This window comes from Triturus cristatus, chromosome 1_1 (genome assembly GCF_964204655.1).
Source record: "Triturus cristatus chromosome 1_1, aTriCri1.1, whole genome shotgun sequence".
NCBI lineage: Eukaryota > Metazoa > Chordata > Amphibia > Caudata > Salamandridae > Triturus > Triturus cristatus.
In genome coordinates, this window is record NC_140579.1 from 1,074,409,563 (window position 1) to 1,074,435,579 (window position 26,017).

The 26,017-nt window shown below is 47.3% G+C and overlaps 1 long non-coding RNA gene across 1 annotated transcript in view; it reads left to right on the forward strand.

Annotated features, from left to right (window-relative positions):
- LOC146871567 (uncharacterized) overlaps positions 1-25,842 on the forward strand; it is a 68,536-nt gene extending 42,694 nt beyond the window's left edge. The window contains exon 3 of the long non-coding RNA XR_014981021.1: positions 24,095-25,842. This is a non-coding gene — a long non-coding RNA (uncharacterized LOC146871567). The remainder of the gene's footprint in view (positions 1-24,094) is intronic.
- Positions 25,843-26,017: the final 175 nt, after the last annotated feature.

Consider the following 26,017-nt stretch of genomic DNA (forward strand, 5'->3'; position numbering starts at 1 on the left):
TTTTCCAAGGGAGGGGGGGGGGTGGGGTGTGGGTTGCACAGGGAGGGGGGTTTAGGGGAAAAAAATTAAAATGCCTAATTTGTCCGGTTTTCACCAATGGTTTGTGGGTGGAGAGGGTTTTTAGGTGGTGATAGGGAATAGAATAAAGGAGCTGAAAGTCCTGTCGTGGAATGTAAATGGTCTTCGGGTAAAGAGTAGGAGATGGACAAGATAATGCAGTATTTGAAGGACTCTTCTGCACAAATCATTATTCTACAGGAGGCACATTTGACAGAGGAGGAGAGCAGGGCGGTCTTTAAGGCACAGAGATGGGTTGCACATGCAATGTATACGAGCCAGACAGCAGTTACCAAAGGGATTGCATTATTAGTTAAGCATGGTTTGAATATTTTGATAGAAGGCAATGTTTCGAGTGTTACAGGAAGGTGGCTAATAGTTAAGTTAAGAGTTCTTGGGCAGATCTTTAATTTGGTAGGCTACTATGGTCCGAATCAGGATGACACAGGTCCGTTGGACGAATTAGCAAATGAGCTTTTGAGTTTTTCCGGTCATATTATTATGGCAGGGGAATTCAGTACATAGGGTGAGAAGGTTGATGGTGCAGTGGTGTCTTTGCGATATATGGAGATGTAAGGTAGGCTCCCATATCAGTTTTACATATTATAAAAAAATATATAAACATAGGTCAAGGATAGATGATTATTTGGTGGACCGAGCTGTGAAGGATTTGGTTTTGGAAGTTAAACATATTGGGGTTCACTTATCAGATCATCCAGCTATCCTTCTTTGGATGAGGGTAGGAGAGGGGATCACAAGTTCAATATGAAGGCTGGACCGTACGATTCTGTTTGAAGATGAGATGGTGGAGATTTTGAAAGAGGAAACCAAGGAATTTTTTGAGCGGAACCAAGGTTCAGCAAAGATCGGGTTTGAATGGGATGCCTATAAGGCCTATTTAAGAGGCAGATTAGGTGCCTTGGCAGCAGGGAAAAGGCGAATGTATCTTAGAGATGTGTTGGAGTTAGAAGAACCGATCCGGAGGTTTTAAGCACTTCTAATAACTTCAGGGAGCCATGAAAAGGAGATGGACGAAATGCTAAATTTAAAAGTGAGTTTATCAGGAGTCCTGAGAAATGGAGTCAAGGAGAAATGGAGGTCTAGCCAGCTAGCGCATTTTGAATATGGCGAGGGCTGTAGCAAGCTGCTAGCCTGGAAGGCAAAGAGCGATCAGGTCAGGAGTTTGATTAAGGAATCAGTTGTGAAGATTCAGGTGTGGTCCTCAGCGATAGTAGAGCAATTGCATCAGCATTTTATAGACATTTTTGGAAGGGTATATAAGGAAGATCTGGTAGTTACGGAGGAGGATGTGATGATCTGGTTGGAGCATATGGAGCCTTGGAATGAGGCCAATATAGCTTTGATTCCTAAGCCTGGAAAGTCATTAAAAAATGTTGCTTCATATAGGCCTATTTCTCTTTTAAATGCTGATTACAAGCTGTTTACAAAGTTATAGCAAGGAGGTTAAATGGGATTACGTCGCATATGGTCCACGAAGATCAGAAAAGTGTTTTATCAGAGCTTTGAAAGAGCTGACGTTTTCTCTTACTGGTTCTATAGATATGGCTACGGCTTACGATCTACCGTTGGCAGTAATAGCATTAAACGCTGCCAAAGCGTTTGATCAACTGGGTATATCTGCAGACCCTGGTCGAACATCTTAACTTGGGTGAAAAGTTTTGCATAATGTTAAAAAGTATATATACTGCTCCGGTAGCTAGAGTGCTGGTCAATTGGGTGCTGACTCTGCAGGTGCGGATTATGAGGGGCACAAGGCAAGGGTGCCCCTATCCCCATTTTTGTTTGATCTTCATATTGAGCCGCTGGCTAGGAAAATATGGAGTTTTGAGGGTATACTGCCTTTTAAATTCTATGATTGGAACAGAAAAATCGGGCTATATGTTGATGATATTGTAATTATATACTATCAATTTACAACAAACCATGAGTTGTCTTTTAAAAATAATGAATGAGTTTTGTAAAATTTCGGGGTATGACATTAATAGGCAGAAAACGGAAGTTATGGCATGGAATATGGAGACAGAGGGCATCGAATGTAAAAGAGAAATGAGATACTTAGGAGTCAGGATAACCCAGAACATCGCAGAACTCACTAAGGCAAATTTTGATAGGGTTAAAAAGGAAATTTGTGCTAGTTTACGAGGTTGGATGCATCTCCCACTTACACTATTTGGACGAGTTAATCTGGTGAAGATGGTGGTTCTTCCGAAGCTAACTTGTCTTTTTGAAACAATCCCCTTAACTTTCAGGAAAGAATGGTTTTTAAAATTGCAAGGTGAAATTAGTTCTTTCATCTGGGCGTCAAAAGGGCCACGACTAGCGTGGAAAAAGCTTAGAAGGAGATTAGTGAAGGGGGGTTTAGCTCTTCCAGACTTATTATTTTACTCGTGGGCATTCCTTTTGAAGAAGGGAATGATGTTATTAGGTACCCCTACGAACACAGAGATAGGCAAGATTTTTAAGGAAATGTTGAGGAAAGAAAGGAGCAGAAAGTGGTTTTATGTTAAAGTATGCCGATCCGAAATATTTCAAGACAGTCAGGTTAAAAGTTCTAATGGGCATGGCGGAAACTTGGTATAGAATCAGAATGTCCCTAAAGATTCAGTTTCAGTCAGTTGGCTCCGATTTGGGATGCACCTGGATCTCCATCTTGGACTAAAGATTTACTGGCTAGACCCTTAAAGGAGGCGGGTATTTTAAGGTAGAAGCAGTTATTTCCAGAGGGCTATTTAATTTTGTGGGGTTGGTGCAAGAAGGAGCTGGGCCAGAGCTTTTCAAGATTTAAGTACGTCCAGATAAAGTTGGTATTTGGCGTCAGGGGTATTGATAGGAGGACCGAATGAATTGGAGGAAAAACTTGTGTCCAGTGTTATGTCTAAAAAAGAAATTGCACTATGGTACTGGCTGATGCTAGAGACGAAGGATGGCGCCTTCACTTTACCGGAAGATCTGTGGGGAAGATGCTTGCTAGAGACTGCGATGGAAGACCAATGGCAAGTATCAATGTCTATGCTTTACAAAAAAGTCAAACCTGCATATCTGAGTAGAAATTATTTTTTTACGTTGCACAGGGCTTATTGGACTCCACAGAAGCTGTCTAAATTCGGCTCAGGTGGACTGGTGGCATGTCCCAAGTGTGGTAGTCCAAACGAAGATGATCTACATATGTTTCTGCATTGCCCGAAGGTACAGTCTTTTGGGAGGCCGTGAGTAATTGCCAGTCGAGTGTTTTAAATCATCAGATCAAGATAAGCGTTGAACTGGTTATATTTGGAAGGCTCTATCTGCAAGGTAAAATTACAAAAGACACTGCAAAGCTGGTATTTTATGCTGTGCTGTTGGTCCGCAGATAGTTATGTAAATTATGGGTCTCTTCAGCCTCCCCAACGGAGGGTGGCTGGATACAATCGATGAATTTTTTAGCAAAGTTGGATATTTCGGATCGGATGAAAAAGAGAGACAAATTTTGGGCTCCTTTCTTGTCCTGGTGTGGTTAAAGTTGGGGTACTCAGGAAAAATAAATCAGTCCAATGATTAAGCCTTTCATCTGCCTCAGCTGTTGATATTTGTCTTCCAGTGTAGGCAGGAGGATAAGGGATTGGGTCTCCGGTTGTTGGTAGAGGAAGGTCGCCCAGTAGATTCCAATGGCGTCTAGCTCTCTGGGTTTTTTTTTCCGCGCACAATATGTCATCCCTTATTCCAGCAAAATGAGGTTTGATTACCCAGGGCAAAATTGTTAGAAGTAAGGTGGTAACAAGGCAAATGAGGACAAGAAAAAAAAAACAGTTAATAGCTCAATGTTCTATAGTACGATTTTGACTTACAAACAACAACAAGTAACAAAAGGAGCTCTCTTACAGAAGCAGTAACACACTGACCTATTTACATTACATGCACTTTGTTATCTGGATGGTACACGTTCTTAGCAGCAGGCATTTTAACCCTCTGCGCCACCTTTGGATGAGTCAAAACTTCCACTAGACAAACCTTCGGTTGTCCCTTTCCAGGAACACGATAAATCACCTGAGTTATCTTGACCTTTTAATTGATGCCTACACAAATTGTTATAGGCCAGGAACGCGCCAGCAGGTTGGTGCTTTTAAAATGATAATATTACTTGTAAAAATGACAGCCCCACCCCAAGTCAGAGGCTTGTGTGTTAGCACCGATCGCACCGCCCTAGAGCCGGCCCGGCCCTGTGTGAATTTATTGATCTCGGAGGAGCAAGGGTGCTGGACCCCTCTAAAGAATCATTCCTCATCCCTCCCTTGATAATCTACCCATATTGAAACAGACATCTCTGGGTTGACTGTTTAGGATGCTATGTGGAAATGAAAGGTGGCATACAAGTCTGATAAGATGTCCTGTACTGTGCTATTGATGGGACAGTGGTGGTGTACTTGATGGAGTTTGAATGGAATAGTGGTGCCATGTTGAAAATGTGAAAATCCATCAAAAGAACACTGGATTTTATTGCCATACCGGTGATGATGAACTGTCAAATACATATAAAGAAAAAAAAGGTATGAATCAAACTCAAACATCGAGATGGGTGGATAATCATACCATCAAACTCAAAATCAGGCTGTCAATCTCTAATATTTACTCTGGTTTCTATCCAGAAATTGGATTAAAAATGTAAGTGTTTGCAAACCAAAATAGAGCCCTATTCAAAGAGAAAAATCTCCATGCAGAGACCTTTGCTGTGGGTGGCAATATCTATCCAGTATTAAGAGTACGTGCATCCACCCCCTTACATGAGGGGTGGTGACATGTACGACTCGATTACAACCATCACTCACCTGGCGGGCACAGTCTCCCTGCTGATATCCTTGTTTTACTCCTCTGTGGTGGTGGAATCTTCTGGTGCCTGAGAAATGGCTGAGTCCCTTCTCTTCAGTCATCCCTCATCCTATGGTTCCTGCTTCCTTTTAGGCTGCCCACTGGAAAGGAAACTTGAGAAAGACAGGAGAGTATATGTACACTCCTTTATGTACATAAAAATATACATTGGTTTGTACATTAGTTACTGAGGCAAAAATTGACATTGCCACATAGTCCACTCCCCTGTCCTATGCAGGTTTGATTTTCCTGCATGCCTGATTTAGCAGGGTGCGCAGTCAAATGTATCGAAATAAGTAATATCGTTAGCAAAAATATCGTTGTTAATAATATCGATATTTATATTAGTGTTATGTGTTTTAGTATGTATTTTATATGTATGTTTAACATTTTTTGTAATGTATTTTTATTATGTTTAAATATATGTATTAAATGTTTAGAAATGAGTATTTGTTTTTAAAGTAAATTTTGCGTTTTAGTATCAGAGCGGGTTGATAGGGGAATAGGGTGGGAAGTAATGTAATTATAATTAATGTTTTTATTTATTGGGTTTGATTAATTTATTGTTAATTAATTATTAATTGGTACTTACTTTTTATTTGATTAATTTATCATTATATCAATTGTAATTAATTTATTATGATGTTTATTGTTAATTACTTTATTGTTAATTTATTATGAGTTGGTAATTTTTTATTAATTGATTACTTGATAATTACATTAATTCTGTTATTTTTTTTATGTGTAGCGGGTTGTGGGTTTATAGGGGAATAGGGTGGGAAGTAATTTACTGTTTAAGTAAATATTAATTATTCTTAATTGGTATTGATTCTTAATTTATTAATTTTTCATTGGTAATTAATTTTTATTAACTGATTAATTGATAATTAAATTAATTGTGTTATTGTTTATGTGTAGCGGGTTGTGTGTTTATGGGGGGAATAGGCTGGGAAGTAATTTACTGTTAAGTAAATATTATTTTAATTCTTTTGGTATTTATTATTAACTTTTTGTTAATTATTAATGTTATTTATTTTAAAAAAATGTCATTAATAATGTTAATTTAACCCTTGCGCTATCGAACCCTTACGCTATCCAACACTTTCCCTACTATTGCACTCACTGGAGTGGGAATAGTAATTTTTACCCCTACGCTATCCGACACTTTCCCTACTGTTGCACTCACTGGAGTGGGAATAGTAATTTTTACCCCTACGCTATCCAACACTTTCCCTACTGTTGCACTCACTGGAGTGGGAATAGTAATTTTTACCCCTACACTATCCAACACTTTCCCTACTGTTGCACTCCCTGGAGTGGGAATAGTAATTTTCACCCCTACGCTATCCAACATTTTCTCTACTTTAGCACTGTTTGGAGTTGGAATAGTAATTTTATCCTCTCCTCTATCCAATACTTTCCCTACTGTTGCAGTCACTGGAGTGGGAATAGTAATTTTTACCCTTACGCTATCCAACACTTTCCCTACTGTTCCACTGTTTGGAGTTGGAATAGTAATTTTTATCCTTAAGCTATCTAATATTTTTTGTATTATTTTAGTTAATGTAGTATATAATTTTAAAAAGATTAAAAATAAATTTAAATTGTTATATAAATTTATTTAAGTTTTATTTATATTGTTTTATGTGTATAGATGTATTTATAATATAAGATCTTTTGTAACAATTTATAAGTTATTAAAAGAATTATTAAAAAATATTAAGTGTGTGTATATATATTATATGTAACATTTATTTTTACATTACATATATATTACTTATAATTTTTACACATTTTAAAATATTTATTAACCATGTTTATTTTAATTTTATGTATTATTTACTTTATTTTACATTATTTGTTTAACTTAAATAAAAAATGATATTTTTAACAACAATATTTTTGACATCGATATTTTCCCCCCGATATTTTTGTACTTACCATAATGTTGATAGGATGTCTTGACTTCGATATTCTTGCGTCGATATTTCTGTAGGTCGATTATTCTGACCTTCGATATTCTGTTTGTGATTCATGTAGCAGTGGGTGTTTATGAGCAACACATTTACAATTATAGCACATGGTGCTTCCCACTCCAACATAACTTTTTGCAAAGGACTACATACAGAAATGTCACATTAGCACATGGGATGCCCTGAATATTTCAAGTGACATCAGCTCACATTCCCTCATAATGGAAAACAGAATTGTAGGCGTGATTCTGAAACCAACAGATCAATGATGGGCGTGGCATGCATGACTTTTAGATGGACATGTGATCGAGGACACTTCTAAGTGTACCTTATATATATATATACATGATTGTGTTACAGTGTCAGAATGGCAGAGATGTGTAGTTAACACTGTCTCTGAACTGTTGCTGACTTCATAGAAGAAGACATAAGAATTGGACTTATGCGGATTTAGCAAAATAATATGCCTCAGTATGAAAATCAGGTCATATGACCATGTCAACCTGAACTAGCTTCATAGACCTACACATGATATATCATGATGTTCCTGTTTGTCACCATATGATACAATGACATTTAGGGGCCGATTCCGATCCGGGTCGGAAACCACTCCGACCGAGGCGGATCCGGAGTGTTTTCTGACCGAGCCGGACCCCTACAGTCTGACCGAGCGAGTACGACGAGCACGTATGCTGTCGGACTCGGTTCGGTCGGACTCCCCTAGAAGTCAATGGGAGCCAGTTGTACGATGCGTACATGCGCTCCCATTGACTGAATGGATACGTCTCGAACAAGTGAGCCCCCTACAGTGGGTACGCGTCGGTGCCATCTGCGCCGTACATGCCTGTGTGGGGGAGTCCCATGTGTCTCCCCCTGTGTGCGAGTCGTACGGCTGCGGGTGTCGGGGGGGGGGGGGGGGGGTCCGACCCCTGAATTCCGACTCCGGGAGCTTTTGCGAGCTGGACACTCCGGCTCGCACAGGCTGTCCGACGCGTGCATCGTACTGGCTCGATTGTGAATCCCATCCATTGCACGCCACGGTTAGCTTATGACCGAGACGTACGGAGCAGTTCGGACCTGGAAACGACTCGGTCAGTGAATTTCATGTAGCTCGCATCGTACTGGCTCGATCGTACAGCTGTACGAGTCGGGTGGAAAACACGCGTACGGCTTGTAGTTTTTCCAGCCGGATCGCGTTCGGTGCCCTTCTGACCCGGATCGCAATCGGCCCCTTGATGTATGTAGTTTTGAAGAAATGAGAAATACAGACAGTTACACATTTTGAAATCAGCATGGAATACAGTTTATCCCAGCTGTGATGAATAACAGAAAAGTAAAAAGATTGAGGACCTCTTATGGGCTTGACTGTCAAGTTCACAGGAAGAAAACATAGTGTTAGGCAGAAGAAATGTGCACAACAGAACGGCATGTCTTTTCCGAGATTTACTTAGGACTTTCATCCTAACAGCATCACACCCTACCACATCATAAAATCCAGTCTCCTTATCATACCATTCAAAACTATACATCACCACTCAACTCCACAAAGGGGACCCTTCCTGCAAAGAAGCGCTGCTCCTGTGTTGTTGCTGTCTGGCCACTTCGCCACGCCTCGCGGCCCCCGCTTCGCGGGTGCCGCTCGTAGGCTTAGACTCTCTCTGGGGAACATCTTTTTTGCCTTCCTTCACGTGCTTTGAGCACCAACGCGCCCCTTGCAAGCTGTCATCTGGTCAACAGGGGTAGAGGCGGGACTGCGAGGACCAGCATTCCTAGCGGCGTGGATCGGCCGCAGCTGGTCCTCTTCCCGCCCCTTCCTCTTGTTTTTCCTTCATAGCTTGTGTGGACAACGCGCGCGCGCGGGGCAACGGCCGGGGCAACGGCCGGGGCAACGGCCGGGGCAACGGCCGGGGCAACGGCCGGGGCAACGGCCGGGGCAACGACCGGGGCAACGACCGGGGCTAAGACCGGGGCTAAGACCGGGGCTAAGACCGGGGCTAAGACCGGGCCGTTTGAGGCCGGCCCAGGCCCACCCCCCTTATTGCTCCTAACCTGCTTGTTATTGTATCATCGTGCTGAGACAGGTTAGCTTAAACTGAAGCTCCCTAGTTAGTTAGTCGAATGACGACCCTGATCTCATCGTAAGCACCATGAGTACTAGGATGACACGTAGCAAAGCCTCCAAAGGTGGTTCACAAATCTGTGGCCCTATGGACGACTTCATCACCCGCACAAATATAGCCATCGATGAAGAAATATCTAAACTTCAAACCCGGGTATCCCTAGAATTGGTAGCTGCACGTAGGCTGTCCGAGGTAATTGCCCTCTCGAAAAAATCATCCCTAGGACATATAGCCTCTGCTGTCACTCCAGCACGCCCTGCCCGCCCAAATAGTATTACCACCCAGGTTGATTTACACCAGCCCCCGATTACTTCCACCCTCACTCCGCCCTTAGAACAATCACGCATTACAGAAGAGCTAAGTTTCGCTGCACCTTTTCTCGCCCAGACCCCCACCCTTAATCCCCTTTCCCAAGCATTCCCAACTACTTCCCGTGTTAGTGGTGCACAACCCAAAAGAAAACGCCAATTACGCTCAGCCTACTCTCGTAAAAAGGCAAAGGTCGCAGTCTCCCACCAGCTCACAATGACCAACACTCAGGCACGTAATGCTTTACCTGAGGGTTCCTTGAGCACACAGTCAGTATGCCAAAGTATGGGAGAGGGTCCAGCCAACACCACCCCAGTAGACGAGGGGGCGCAGGTACAAGACCAGGGAAGGAATGATAAGGAATTTATAGATCAAGTCTGGGAAACATTAAAAAAACTTCTCTCACCACTCGACTTAAGATTGTCTAGGATAGAAAACAATCTACTCGAGATGGAGAAGAGCATTATTGCTCTGGCCACTCTCGGCCTAAGAAGTCTCAAACCAGGGCGTGTCCTTATCTGACCCACTTTCGCCAGCCCCTGTTTTGCAAGCTGAGCAGCACCCCCCACCAGTACCTGTTGCTGTAAGGCCTGTTCCTAAGTCGAGGACTGTGGCTGTGGATCAAGTTTCCATAACCGCTAAACCTCAGGCTACCAAACCGCAGATTCCCACACGGAACTCTAAGCCTGGAAAAGTAAATCCAAACCTGGTAGCATCCGCCAGACCCCAGCCTGCCGAAACCCAGGGTCCTCGTCCAAAAGAAAATTTTAGAGGAGGCTATATAGACCTTCCACCAGAGGCCAATGACTATGTGGTCGTGTTGACAGGCGTCCCTGTGATTGGCACTGACCAACACGAAAACCACTGGTCATTGAAAAATAAAACTATGCACTGGCTTAATGTCAACAGACCGATTCCCAATGGCAAAAGAAGCCGAGTAATGATGGTCCGTAGAATACCCTGGGTGGGCCCAACCAAGAAATCTAAGCAAGGGGACTGTGTAGTTGTAACTTTTGAAGACCCACATACGGCGCACTATATCTGTTCCTGGCCAACTAGTGAAGATTCTTTAGTCATACCAAGGCCGCTATCCTATTTTTACCCCCCACGCCAATTGCATACCCAAGCGGATAACTGGTCCTTGGTGCAGCACCACCCATGGAACACCCATCCCATGAGGCAAAAGAATACTCTTTTACACTGGAATGGCCTTTCAACCTACAATAGATTTGGAGGCCTGGAGGAGGTCGATTGACTTTCTATGTTCCCAGCATGCCCACAACTAGATAAAGCATTGTCTCCACATGTTATAGACATAATTGGAAATCCAACCAACGGCCCTCCAACTAGCCAAGCTGGGCTTCTGACTCTCTTGCCCCGGGCCATGGAACCGATCAAAATGGCCATTTTAGATTGCAAAAGAGTGGAAACGAGGCCAGACAGCCCCTGTTCGATCCCCCCTCCTCCAGTACAATCTAATCCAATGGAGATCGACCTGCCTGATAGAGTTGCCTCCCCAGGCGATTCTTCACTGAGGGTCTTAAGCTGGAATGTGGCTGGCCTTGCACGTAACTTTGATTACCCGGAATGGAACACCTTCCTGGCACCCTATGACATTTGCTTGCTACAGGAAACATGGTGCCAGGAACCTAGACATAGAGTGGGGTTTTCGACCTTCTATGTTCCGGCTGTATGTCACCAAGGTTCTAAAGGACGCCCATCCGGTGGTCTTCTCATCTGGATCAACATAGCACTAGACCTCAGTGTTTCTCAAAGGACCACCGAAACACCTGACCTTCAATGGCTAACAGTGCACTACAAAGGGGGAAGGAAACTAGAACTATTTAATCTCTACTTAAGGGGCAATAGGAACGGAGGATCTCTAAACTCTTTAGGCTTAAGTAACTACCTGTTTGCCTGTGACGCTGACTCTCTCGTCCTGCTGGCAGGCGATTTTAATTGCTGTTTTGAGCCTTTAGCCAAAGAAGATATTCTGGATACCAACGAGGAGGATAACAGGAGGGGCATCCCTATTTTGAACCTCGAACCGATCCCTAAATCGACACAAAAGGCGATCAATATAAATGCTCTTTGCATGGAGCATAACTTGAGAGCAACGAATGGGCGTTCTAAATCAGATCCCATGGGTGCCCATACATACAATAGGACGGGCCACTCATCCAGAATTGACTTTGTTATGCTCAACTATAACCTCTGGCCATATCATCAAGACATGGAGGTTATAGAGACCTGTGACAGCGACCACAACCCTCTCGCTTTAACCATTTCTGTCCCCAGGCAAACTGGGTCTCAAGAAGCTACTAATCAGTTATGGAAAGCTTCACATGAGATTCTTCCCTCAAACTGTGGCAGACGTCTTAAATGGGCAAGAGTCTCAGCGGATGAGGCTAGGATGTCACAAGCTGAAACCATCTTACTAGAGGCTGAATCTAGGCTTGATAGCACGAATAGCGATAGCAAGATGTTTTTATCGTTATTTACGGAGACTGTAACGGCATTAAGTGGGCTGTTCATCATTCCCAAACCCAGCTCCAGAACTGCCTCAAAGGGGGCCCTGAGAACAAGTTAAAAGTGGTTCACAGCCAAGTGTCGACTTGCTAAGGGTGATCTTGTTGCTGCAGTAAAAGGAAAAGACCAAGCTACCATCAGGTCTGCAAGGAAACTTTATAGGAAAACTGTGACTGAGGCCAAGCGGACATATGATTTCAACTTTTGGTGTGACCTAACGGAGGCGAGCACAAGGAAAGATGCTAAGGGGTTCTGGGACTTGCTAAGATCAAGAGACAAGCCCATTAATCAACAACTGACTTGTAATATCCCTGGTTTGCCCACTTTTCGAAATTGTATTCGGCTCAGACAGGGCCTCCGCAACCAGACCCGCTCCCAAGGCTCAGTTCCACAGATCTCCCACCAAATGAAGTCCTATTTACCACCTTGGAAGTAGAGAAGGCAATCGGGTGTATTGTTTCTAACAAAGCGGCAGGACCTGATGGGATCCCGGGCGACTTGATAAAAAATAATCCCCATTTTGGAGCAGATTAATTGCTGCTCTTCTTAATGAGGTTATGTTGGGGGGGTCTTTCCCTGACTCTTGGAGGAGCGCTGAAGTAGTCCCCATTTTCAAGAAGGGTAGCAGGGAAGACCCAGCCAATTACCGCCCCATCAGTTTGCTGGATTCGACGCAAAAGGTAGCGGGGAAAGTGGTATTGGGCAGGATTCTGGAGTGGGTGGATGAAAATCAGATATTGTCTGATTTCCAAGCGGGTTTTAGATCAGGGACAGGCACCGTCGAGCAGACATTCCGCCTTTTAATGCTCTATTGGAAGGTAGTGGTGCTAGGAGGGGGCAGCTTATACTTAGTCTTTATAGACTTAAAAACAGCCTTCGACCTGGTTCCAAGAGCATTATTGTGGAAGGTCCTTGACGAGTTAGGTCTACCTCCCTATTTGTTGGCCTTGCTGATAAAATTCCATGAAAACAACTTTGCCCAAATCAGATGGGGTGCCCAGGGAGAAAAAACCCTGTGTATTCCAGTAGACAGGGGCGTCCGCCAGGGGTGTGTGCTTGCCCCCACTCTGTTTTCGCTTTACGTCAATGGAGTGGTGGAGCACCTTCTTCAACATCCTGCAGATGCACCATCCCTGGCTGGAAGGAAAATCCCGACGCTCCTGTTTGCGGACGACACCCTCCTGATTTTGAAATCACCTGTAGGCATACAGGCACTACTTTCCAGCTTCAAGGCCTTCTGTGACACCAAGGGACTGGCCATAAATATTGGCAAGACCAAATTTCTTGTCCTCAACCCCCCTAAGAAATCTGTTAAACCCCCCACTCTAGACTCTGTCACATTAGAACGGGTCAAATAATTTGACTATCTAGGCATACGTCTTTGTGATAGTATGAGCTGGAAGGCCCATCACCAAAAAGTGTTTCTAACCCATAAGAGGGTTGTTGGTGCGTTACTTAAAGAGCAGCGTGCTTCCTTCATAAAACCTATTGGGGCACTTCTTGATATTTATAGGGGTAGGGTTGTGAGTGCAGCACTGTATGGCGCAGAACTTTGGGGTACCCAGAGAGTGGATACTTTGGCCCACCTAGAAAATAAATTTCACAAAGATCTGATGAGGCTACCCCAGAGCACCCCCACAATCCCCCTCTTGCTGGACGCAGGTACCCGTCCAATCTGCGAGCAAGCTAAATTACGCCCCTTACTACTATGGTCTAGAATTTGGAACGTCCCCGAACTCCACAGCTATGCAGACGCCCTAAAAGATGTACTGTCCTTACCTGGCTGGCATAAGATCGCCTGGCTCAGAGAGGTCAAGAGGGCATTATACAAGCTCGGTCTGGGAGCTGCGTGGGAAAATAAAACAGCACCTCCTAAACAAGAACTGAAGAAGGCTTACTGGTCTTGGGTGGATAACGAGAGACTTGGTAAATCAAATCACCCAAGATCTGTTGCCAACTTCTTGATGGTTAAAGATATCCCCTCCAGAGAACCATATTTGGACTTGATTCACAGTCCACATGATAGGGCATTATATTTTAAATTCAGGGTTGGGGTCTTACCTTTATGTCAGTTTACCTCTACCTGGAAACCACCACTGCAAACTGTACCCTATTGCCCATTCTGCGAGCTAAAAATCGAATCTGTCGCACACTTTCTATTTGAGTGTCGAGTCTATATGGCCCCTAGACGGAGGTGGTTGAAGCCTCTTTGTAGGAGCCTGGGAACTCGCTCACATCTGGAAGCTATAAGAATACTGCTCTCAGATGCAAGACCCTTTTTTGCCATTTGTTTGGCTAAATTCCTAGGCTGGGCTTGGCGCATAAGATCTGCTAAACAACTGACGATACAGTAAAGTGTCCCTTTTTGATTTTTCATAAATTTTAAGATTATCCCGTGTAAATATGAAATGTTTTTAATGGTAATAGGAATTGTAAATTGCTTTGTTTCGACCATTGTTTTTATGCTGTCATGTTGCTTTTATGATATGTTTCTATATCGAAATAAAGCTTTACTACTACTACAACTCCACAAAACCTTTTTTAGTGCATCATATTATTCCATACAACGCTGCTTCCAACACCTTCATACCATGCAACACCGAACCATGATACCTCATGCATTTTGTACCGTACCACATTACATCATTGCAACCACATTATATCATACTAGTCACACCATTCCACACTGTGCAGCATCAGACCGTACCACTTCATATCACACAGCAAATCATCAGTCAGTACTACATAACACATATTACAGCATACAAAATTGTCCAGCAACCTATCACATAAGCAGACAATACATCACACTGTACCACACACCACTCTTTCGTATTACATTATACCATCTAATACCACACAACCTCACCCAACTTCACATCGCTCCATACAATATAGGTTCACACTAGTTAACAAAAACAGTGTACCGTTCCACACCAAAAAACACCTTGCAACACAGTGGAAAAGACCACTAAATACCCTACCCTCTTTCAACCCTACTGGACCCAATGCTACACCACATGGACCACATTGCAGTACAGCACACCTCATCACTATGCAAAACAGTATAATACCACAAAGCAATACATTACATCAGACCATTTGCATTAATCCATACCACACTGTATAAAAACATATTACACAATAATATACAACATAGGGGCCGATTCCGGCCTCAAAACGAACTGACCGACACGGACCCGGACCGAATACCAACCGACACGGACCAGTGCCGTACGACCCATGCAGTACGATGCAACGCGAGTGAATTACAACCGACACGTACGGAATACAAGCCGTACGACCAAGCCGGAGGCAAAATAGTGATCCGGTCGGAAAACTGACGCGATTTTCACCGACCGACACGAACCCGGAATGAACCCGACCGACCCGTACCCGCGATGTACGATTAGCGCAGTATGATGCAATGTGTGTAAAACCAGACCGACTCGCACGGAGACCAAGCCGCACGACCGACACGCACAGACAACCCGGCACACAAGCAATAGAGACCGCTGCGAACGACGCGTACCAAACACAGAAGACAGGCAGCGTGAACGAGGTGGAGAAGCCCGCACAAGACAACAGCAGCGTCCGCTTTCGTGACCTGAACGTCTCCTTCATGCCTACAAAACACAAAGGAAAAAACACAAAAAAAGGACCAAACAAGCAATGACTAAGCCAATAAATACCCCCAAAAAAACCATGGGACAAAGACACACCCACAACTCCAACTATATAAAGGACTACACTCACTACCATCATCCCTTGCAAACAGGAGACACAGCCAGCAGCAAACACCAGTACACAGCAACCACAGACACCCTCACAACTCACCCATAACACAACTCATACACCATCAGCACCTCATACAAAAGCACACACACATACAACACCAAACCAACATCACTTGCACCCTCACACACATCCCCCACCACCACCACCACCACCCATCACCATGCCTCCAAAGAAGAATCCAAAGTTCAGATAGTGAGTTAGAAGTGCTGGTAGACGAGATCATCAGAGTAGAGCCACATTTGTTGGGTACATTGGTTCAAAGAACCGCCATCTAACAGAAAACCAATATGTGGACAAGGTGAACGCACAAGCACCAACGTTGCGCACAAAGGACGATATCCAGAACCGGTGGTATGACGTGCGCAGGAGGGTCAAGAAACTCATCGAGAAAGATCACGCCCTGAGTCAGCGCACCGGCGGTGGCCCTCCTGCCAAACCAGTCTACTTCAGGACCTGGGAGGAGAAGGTGCGGGACTTCCTACCACCAGAGAGTGTCCATGGCCTAAGAGACATCCCAGAGCCTGGTGAGTACACAAACATAACCAAGATTGTGTGGCAAGGGAACAGTGAAACCATGCACCGCAAGCAAAGCTACACTAACCAATAGATAATCAACCCAAGATGTGTATGCCAGTCACACAAACACAATATCTGCCATCTCATAGTGACTGTGGACTGTGTCATGACATGCACCAACCTACAAACAAATAGAGCAAGCCAGTGGCACTAAGCCAAATACACCCAGCCAGACAGTTTGCCACCACAAACACACCACCTCACAGTGCAGCTGACTGTCAGGAAGGAATAGTGGGGATGCAGGTGAAGTGAGTGTAGACAAAAGCATGAAGGGGCCTGTAGTCACAGATAATGCCCCCCCTCCTGATTGGCCCATCAAGACCCCTCTGAAACATGCCCACATCACAGGGAGTGGAAAATGACTGACAAGATGGCTGACACTGGCTCCTGTTGTGGGGAGCACAAGGCCCTGCTAGGGCTTGTGTGCAGATCAGAAGCAGGACACCACTGACTGACATCCTGAAAGACAACTTGCACACCCTACAATGGAAGCACGTTTCATGATGGGAAGGAGGACTGACAGCCCTAACCATACTACTCAGCATGGGGAGACACCCCCCAACACAAACTCCACACAACTCACCGGGTACAATGCATTGACACCCACCTCATTGAAATATCAGCAAACGATACCCCGCACTGGGTGCTGCTGTGTGAAGCACAGGGGCTCACTTGGGACTTGTAGCCAAACAAACACCAGGATTTCACAGTCAGCCATCTTGCCATTGATGTCACACCACCTCACAGGGAAGCAGAGTCAAGAGGGAGGAAGCATGGGCATGCTGGTAAGGGGGGCGTAGCCAAGAGTATGATGGGACTCGCAGTCACAGACAACCTACACCCACCCACATGGCCCCGCAAGATCAACCTGAACCATACTCGCCCCACAGGGAGTGGGAAGGGACTGAGAAGATGGCTGACACTGGGCTCTGTTGTGGGGAGCACAAGGCCATGCTGGCAAATGGCCAACAAGAAGATCAAACTCTGTCTGTGACAAGCTGGGAAAAAGCAGTGTACAGGCAGGCATCTGTTTGAAAAATGTCATGTTTGTGAACCAATGATGCATGTAGAAACATAAATCACATTGTGTGTCTCTTCCAAACACAGGTCGTGCTGGGCACCCAGCGCCAAATGACGAGGATACCCAGTCCCATACTCTGGTGGACACTGAGCTCTCTGGTCTGACTCTCTCACTGTCCTCTTCGGATGACGACGACCAACCTGGCCCCTCTGGTGTGAGCCATCCTGCAGCACCAGCAGCAGCAACATCTGCCCCCCCCCCTGTACCCACACCTCCAGCATCTGGACACCGACAGGGCACCCCTGCCAACACAGACCAAGGACAATCCGCACCCACAGCACAGGGACACAGGACCCCCCGGAAGCTACAGACCACACCACCAGCAACACCACCCAAGGGGTCCCAGTGTCACCTGTGCGTAACGCCGCTGGTCCTGCCCGTGTGGAGAGGGGTGCTGGAAGGGGTGGGAGGCCCACGGCACGCCTTGTAGAGGGGTCTGGACTGCATGATGACTCCCAGTTGGCACGCATCTTAGATGCATACCAGGATGGCACCGGAGGATTTGGCCAGGTAGTGGGGATCCTCAAGGACATGCAACACGAGCAGGAGGCAAAGTGGGATGCCCTTACTGCGGTGCATCGGGACATACTACAATGCTTCTGCCAGATCAACACCAACCTGTCCACACCCCCCTGTGTGCCCACAACATCTGTCGCAACACCATCTGCCAGCGCCACAGGAATGGAGGAGGACTCTGGCGGAGAGTCCCCTGCACCGCAGAGGCCTGCACATGAGGATTCCCTCCCCCCCCCCCCCCCCCCGAAGAAGAGGGGTCGTCCGAAGAAGGACATGTGAGAGGCAGATGTCCTAGCACATCCCCCAGGGCCTACAAACCTGTTCTGGACAATGTTTTTTGTGCGCAACCCGTTCACCTTGTCCAATCGCACACAACTCGCCCACATTACATGAATCTTTCATGTGGGGCCAATGTAGCAGACGACTGTGGACTTTACTCTGGACAATTCATCTACCAGCACTTCCAACTCCAATGTGAACTTTGGATTCCCAAACCACTGTACAGCACCCACCATCCTGTGCACTTCACTCATACATGTTTGTAAATAAACTCACCAGTACACCATACTTGCCTCTGTTGTGATTCCAACTTGTCATGTTCAGGGCGAAGTCGATCTGCTACACAACACAGTGCATGCCAAATACTGCAACAATGTGACCAACGTAAGGTGAGTCATGGGGATGTGACACATTTGGGAGACACACCACTATGGCAACACAAAACATGCTCACCATGGCCATGTTACTCATCACACACAAAGATGTTGACCTGAAACACATTGGCATGCACAGACACAACACCAACCCCAGTCAGTGGTAACCAGTCCACAGGTGAGGTAAGCAGATGTCACTCAGATGTGGGAAGACAGACAATGCACATAACAAAGCGTAGCACAGGTTCATAACACATCAGCAACATGTTTATTCCACACTAGTTGCACGGTAATTCTACATAACAGTGGACACATGCTCACAATGTGTTGGAGAATGGAAGTCCAGGGTTGTGTGGTACATCAGTTGATGGGAATTGTCAACTGTCACACTGGTGTTGGCTTCTGGGTGTTGGGGGTCAGTGTTGACCACACAACAGGCAAAGGACCCTGGGAAGGACCGACAAGATACAGTCAAAAGCACAGACGAACAGGAGGGAAATGCAATACACATGCACAAAACATGTTGCAAAATACCTACACAAACACTAGTTAGCAGTACTACCCTATTGTGGAGTACACACCACCTGAATGGACACATCACAGCACGCATCCAGTCAAGTGGCACACTGACACACTCAGACAGCAACAGAGCTGGCTCAGCACATTCCAGGCTACCTCCATACATTCACATAACAACACTGGAAACTCACATTCAGGTGAAGAAGTTGTTGATGAGCTGGGAGCGGACGTCCCCATCATCTTCATCATCACTGGCATCTTGGCCCAGGCCGGAATCCTCCACAGGTGCCGGACGTTGGTCGTCGTCATCGTCATCCTGGATGAGAGGCACCTCCTTCCGCACCGCCATGTTGTGTAGCATGCAGCAGACCAGTATTTTGCACACCTTTGCAGGCTCATATGGGAGGGCCCCTCCGGTCTTGTCCAGGCAGCGAAAGCGGCTTTTCAGGAGGCCGAATGTCCGCTCAATCACCCTCCTGCTCCGACCACGTGCCTCATTGTAGCGCAGCTCGGCTGGTGTCACAGGGTTCCTGAGGGGTGTCAGCAACCACGGCATGTTGGGGTATCCAGAGTCACCTACACACACAAAAATGAACAAGTAGCTGATTTTTGTAGGAGTGTGGAATACAACTTTGCCAAACACACACAATGAGAAACAGTCAGTACACACCGACAAGCCAGGCACGCTCAGCTGGCATCTGTGACATCAGCGTTGCAATGTGACTACTCCTCATAATGTAGGAATCGTGCGCCGAACCAGGGAACCGTGCACACACATGTGTGATCAACATGTCAGCAAGACAGACCACCAGAGCATTGATCGAATGGTAGTGCTTCCTGTTCCGGTATGCCTGCTCATGTGCCTGTGGTGGTATCAGGGCAACATGTGTCCCATCAATAGATCCAATGACGTTTGGCATCCTCCCAATGTATAAAAGGCATCCTTAATTTCAGGGAGTTCATCTTGGCTCGGGAACTTGATATACAGGTTGAGGAATTGCAACATCCCCTCCAAGACATTGCGTAGCACCCGACTAAACATCGTTTGTGACATACCACCAGCAGTAGCCACAGTGTACTGGAAGGTACCGGTAGCAAAGAAGTGCAGGGCTGCCATCACCTTCACCTCTGGGGTCAGTGCTGTGGGGTATGTCCGGCCAGTTAGCAGATGTGGTGCCAACTGCTCCGCCAACTCCTCAATCAGTGGCCTGGTGAAGCGGTACCGCCTGATGCTGTCGAGTTCCTGCATGGTTGCAAGGTCTGGGAACGGCCGATGGACAGCTGGTGCCCTGCAGTACAGAGATGCACAAAGGAAGATTGTCAGTACATCCACCCATGTGGCCATGACCATGATCACTATCACATGCTAGTTCATGACATTACACAATGTACTGAGGTGTGTGCTGTTGGTCATGCGTACGCATTGCACGGGTCATGACCGAGCCATGCGAACGCATTGTCATTGCATACAATGAGGTCTGACGCGGCTGACTATCGTGCATACGCGTCGGACAGGCATGAGTGCCATGTAGTGCAATGGGCTAATCATCTGGCTGTGTCACCCAACCTATGTGCTGCTGCAACGTTCAAAAAACCCACCCCATTTACTAATGAGGACTCGTGTCTCCCAGGCATCACAGATCTTTGCCATGCAGAAACCCAGGCTCCCTGTATTGCCACATCAACACAGCAATGGACATGGCGTAGCACGTACACACCTCAAGGCAAGCGCAAGTCCCACAGGTAGTGGCCAATGTTGTTCCTGCCGGCCCTCCATGTACGTCTCTTAGACACACACCCCATCAAGGTTGATGCATATACCACATGGATGTGGAGACTGTCACCCATTGGTAACATGTGATCAGACACATCTGAGACACAACATGCACACAGACTGTGGGTGCACATCAGTGTTGGGGCTACAGGTCTCACTGTGACGTACATGCCATCACCCCCAGGACTCGGGGTGTATGTGACATGTCTTAAACATATCCAACCTGACACTGTGGCCTTCACTCATGCCCATTACTGTCCAATTGCACATCACAGTGCTAATGTGCACAACACACAAAGGACTCTGCCCCCATGTACACGTGCACAGTCTGGGAGTGGCTGCACAAAGTGCCAGACAAAAAAACAGCTGTGGCCCCCTCAAACACCCAGGGAATGCAGCCTCACATGCCATGGGACACTGTGTGGCCAATGCTATAGTGTGGCAGGTGTGTGCAGGTGTCCATGGCCAGTATATGTGTGTTGCATCCGTCTAATAGTCACACTAATGAGGTCCGACGCGGGTGACAATGCGTATGCATTCCACGGGTCATGACCGAGCCGTGCGTACGCATTGTCATTGCGTACAATGAGGTCCGACGCAGGTGACTATCATGCATACGCATCGGACAGGCATGGTCCGAGACAGGCGTACGCCTTGGTCATTGAATCGTATGGAGACGGGTGCATGTGTATATTCAAAATACGCGTTGTACAGTCAGTTGAACGAGCCGGGCGCACCCATTGGCTCAGGACTGTCATGGAGACGGATGCGAATTCAAAACTTGTACGAGCTGTACACTGGAAATTCAGTTGGATGCCTACAACAATGTTGCAATTTCAAGTGTTCCATGAAGGTGAAGATTTGAATGATGCGGAAGGCGTGTACGAGTCGTACTTTTGAATGGATTGGCCAGATTCATAGGATGCAACCGTGTTGGACCTATCACTTGGGACACATGGCACAGAGTCTGCCTCTGCAGCACAGATATAAGGCTGGCTGGCCCCCAAGGAGCTCACTTGCCTGCACTACATGCTACTGGACCACATCCCTGCTACCACTGCTGCTGTCTATGCATCCTCTGGCTCCTGCTATGGCACGTACACTGGAGAGGGCCCCAGCCTTCACTGAGGGGGAGAACCAGGCCCTGCTGGACGGGCTCCTTTTCCGAGTACAGAAAGCTCAATGGGACACCAGGGGAGCAGGTGAGTGTGCTGTGCACTGCCTTCCTAATTATGCATGTTGTCTGACTAGCAGTACTAGCAGTGTGTACACCAGTGGCAAGCATTCTCACTGACTACTTTCATCCCACAAAGTATGTAGGTACATGTAATGAACAGGTGTCCTGCTGCTAAATTGCATTAGTGTAAGCTTAAACTTCCCAGGCATTGTTAACATATCAGACATGCATGTGAGTTTTCATTCCCCATGGTTGCAATACCTGTGTAATTTATTTCCCTTTGTGATGATGACATGTATATCCAATAGTGTGCTGCACAAATCTGGGGCATGTGTGTTAATGTACTTTTCACTTTGTCATCCTCACAGGTTGATGCCCACCAGAAGCAGGAGATCTGGCTGACCATCGCCCAGGCTGTTTGTTCTGTGGGGGTCTACAAGTGCCGGATCCACAACTGCCAAAAGAGGTGGCAGGACCTTCGTGGCTGGACCCGGAGGATAGCTATAGTTCAGCTGAAGCTTTCACTTCCACGCAGGAGGGGCAGACACCGGACCCTGACTCCCCACATGCTCCGGATGCTGGTGGTGGTCTTCCCGGACCTGGATAGGCAGCTGAAGGCCAGACAGCAGCAGGAAGGGGGTAAGTCCATGCCTGATCTGTGTACTATGTCTGACATGCAAATAGCAGTCTTTTGTCCTGGTCACACTTCCACATTACGTAGGTCTTGGAGTCCCAAAATCAGGTCCCTCATTTGTGTGATGCACCCTCCTCATCTGTTCCACAGGTGTGGCCCCTACAGTCTGTTGCTTGTGTCACTAGGGCACTGTGTCCCTGCAGTCATCTATGTTTCAGGTACCAGTCAGCATCAGTTCCCATGACTGTGTGTTTCATGGGTGGGTCAATTGTTTACACAATGCCTGAGATCTGACATGTGAACTGTGTGTGCCCTTGAGAAGTGTACTAATTGCTGGTCTGACTCGCAACATGTTTCTGGGGTATTCAAAACAAAACCATGCAGCCGGGGACTCCAATTTTTGGACATCAGGAGTATGAATATCAAGTATGTCACAATTGCTTAGCCACCTGACTACTGTCCGGGGCAATACACTGTTTCACTTAGTCCTGCCCAGTCATGCCCCCTCAAGGGCATTCAGAAACACTCTGTAATACCACTCCTGTGCAGGTTGTGCTTATTGACATGTGCCCTCAGGTGTGTGCCTCTGTGTCATTAGGGTGTGGCTTGTTGCTACATACAACTGGGGTGTCCATGATTCAGAGGGTCAGCATGACATCTGCAATGTGACTGTGGGAGACAAGACTTGTGTGACATAGGTGTGTGATCATCTGACAGCGCACAATGGTGTATGCAACTGTGTCCCTCATGCAGCTGGGTTATATGCATGGAAGACTGTGATGTGTTAATGTACATGGATTTGTGTTTGCTGAGACTCATATGAATGATTTGAATGATGTGGGGTCTTCTGGGTCCTGGATATGTTGTTTGCATGGGATGGGCAAGTGCGCCAGTCATCTGCGGAGTCAGATTTACCCCTGAGCTAGGATTGAGTCAGTGCATATTGTTGTTGTCTGGATGCCCTGCCCCTGTGACAGGAGACAGTGTTGACTGACTTTCAGGGCATCCCAGTGCCATGGCATTGAACTTGCTGTGAGTGAGCCTGGGTTGTGTTCAAGTGTGCACCATGCACCCCATTGTGGCCTTGCCCATCAGGACATGAGTACATCATAGTGTGTGTGTTGCTGGCATGCATCCCAATGTGAAATGAGTCTCTGCCTATCCCTTCATCCGGACACCTGTACTGAGTCAGTCGCAAGAGATGTGCTGTGTTTCTAGTGACATACTCCTACATGTTCACTTGCATGTACAACTAATGTGTGGGTGGTGCATGTTGACACATTGGTGTGTTAGCATCCAACATGCAACAGACATATGTGTGAAAGTCAAGGAGGGATATGTGTGCCATGGTTGATGTTGAAAATGACATTTGTCTCATCCTAAACAGTGTTGGCACTTTGAGCTGTGTTCAGCTGATGATGCCAGGGCTTGCCCTGTGATGTGATGTACTCACTGTGGTGTGTGCAGTTGGTGCAGGTGACTGATGTTGTTCTGTTACTTCCTATTCCTATCCAGCTACATCCACGGCCACAGGAGGGGACAGCTCCACGGACCAGGAGGAGCCACAGAGCCTTACAGAGACAGAAGGAGAGGAGTCAGGTAGACCCAGTGGCACGGAGGGCGAGTTGAGCCACACAGAGGGGTCGTCAGCACCATCCCCCCAGCTGAAGGCCACAGCTGCTCTGAGGATGACTCCCCTGTGGAGGCGGGTGTCAGCAGCCACCAAACCCCAGCTAGTGAGGCTGTCTCCGCCACCGCCACCGCCACCGCCACCGCCACCGCCACCGCCACCGCCACCGCCACCGCCACCGCCACCACCACCACCACCACCACCACCACCACCACCACCACCACCACCACCACCACCACCACCCCCCTCCCATCGGCTCCCATCCCAGATGTCCCTGTGGGCTCCCGTGTTCGTGAGCATGTCTCCTTTCTGCCAGGCACCGCACCCCCTGCCCCTGTGTCCCCTGCTGCCCTGAGTGAGGAGTCTGTGGACTTACTTCGACAGATTCATGTAGGGCAGGCATCGATGCTGAAGGTCCTCCATGCACACACAGGTCTGTTGACACAACTGGTGTCATTCATGGAGAGCATTTCCTCGGGCATGTCTGCCCTACAGAGGACCAACCAGTCCGTGGCCTCCTCCCTGACGGCAGCAGTGTCCCTCCTCCAACAGTCCCACACCCCTCCTACCCCTGCACCACCCATGATTCCTAGCAGCCTACCTGTCCCAAGCACAGAAACCCCCAAACCAAGGGCTAGACGTGCACACAAACAAGCGCAGGGGACTGATTCCACACTCACAGGGGCTGGTTTGCTGAAACACACACAGTCATCCACAGTCCTCCGAGATGTCTCCCTCCCAGCCCCCTTCCCTTGCCTCACCTGCAACCCCATCCCCCCCCAGAAGCTCTTCCTCTCGGACCTTGGCCTTTTCCCCACCGACCCAGCAGATCCTGATTACAAGGGGAAGTCCCCACACACAGAACGGAGTGCCCCTCACACCCGGACACTCTTCCCCCAGGCGCAGTCAGACCGAGATGCCCACCCACAAGTCCCCCCGGCGCAAGAAGAGCAAGACCAGCACGCAGCTCCAAGGCAAAGTCTCCGTCCTCCATCCCCCAGGCCACCACTCCAGAGGTTCCCCTGCCACTCCCTGCCCCGGGTTCCCCCACACACAGATACACCATCCCCAAAATGCTAAGGCCATCCCCCCCTAGCACTTGCTCCTCCACACCTGGTCAGACATTTGGTGCCACTGATGTGGGGACCGTGTCCCCCCCTGCCGACCTCACCTGTCCCCCATTCCGCTCCCATGGATGTATGCACTGCTTTGGAGTCCACGACCACCCCGTCTGACTTGGGCACTGCAGTGGTGAGCCAATCCACTCCATCTGACCTGCCCACTGGATTTGTGCCGGCACCCACCCCATCTGACTTGTGCCCCACAGTTGTGACAGCACCCACCACTTCAGTCAGCTCCACTGCAGTTGCAAGTGTCTCGCCTGCATCCCCCACCTCTTCACTGCCTCCTTCTGCTGCGCCCTGATCCTGTCCCTGCGGTGCCTGGCCTGCCCCCATGTATGCCCCTCCAAGGGGATGACCTCGGTCCTTAGCAGTGCAGGCAAGCAAGGTGTGGCAGTTGTCACTCTAGTTCACTCCTTGCCATTTTGACATGGACTGGCCATTAGCCTTTGGTTGCACAGACGTTTCGCTTTTCATATGCTGAATAAAGCTTTTTTCTTTGTCCATGTGAACTTGATTTAGCTGTACATCATGTTGATGCTGTTTTACATGCCCTTGCACCTGTAATGCTTGGTTTACAATATTGCATACTGATGTGTTGATGTGAAGTACTCCCTGTGGTCCATGAGATATGTATCCTATTTTGGTGGGTATCCATGTCATCCTTTGCAGCTACCTGGGTGTGTC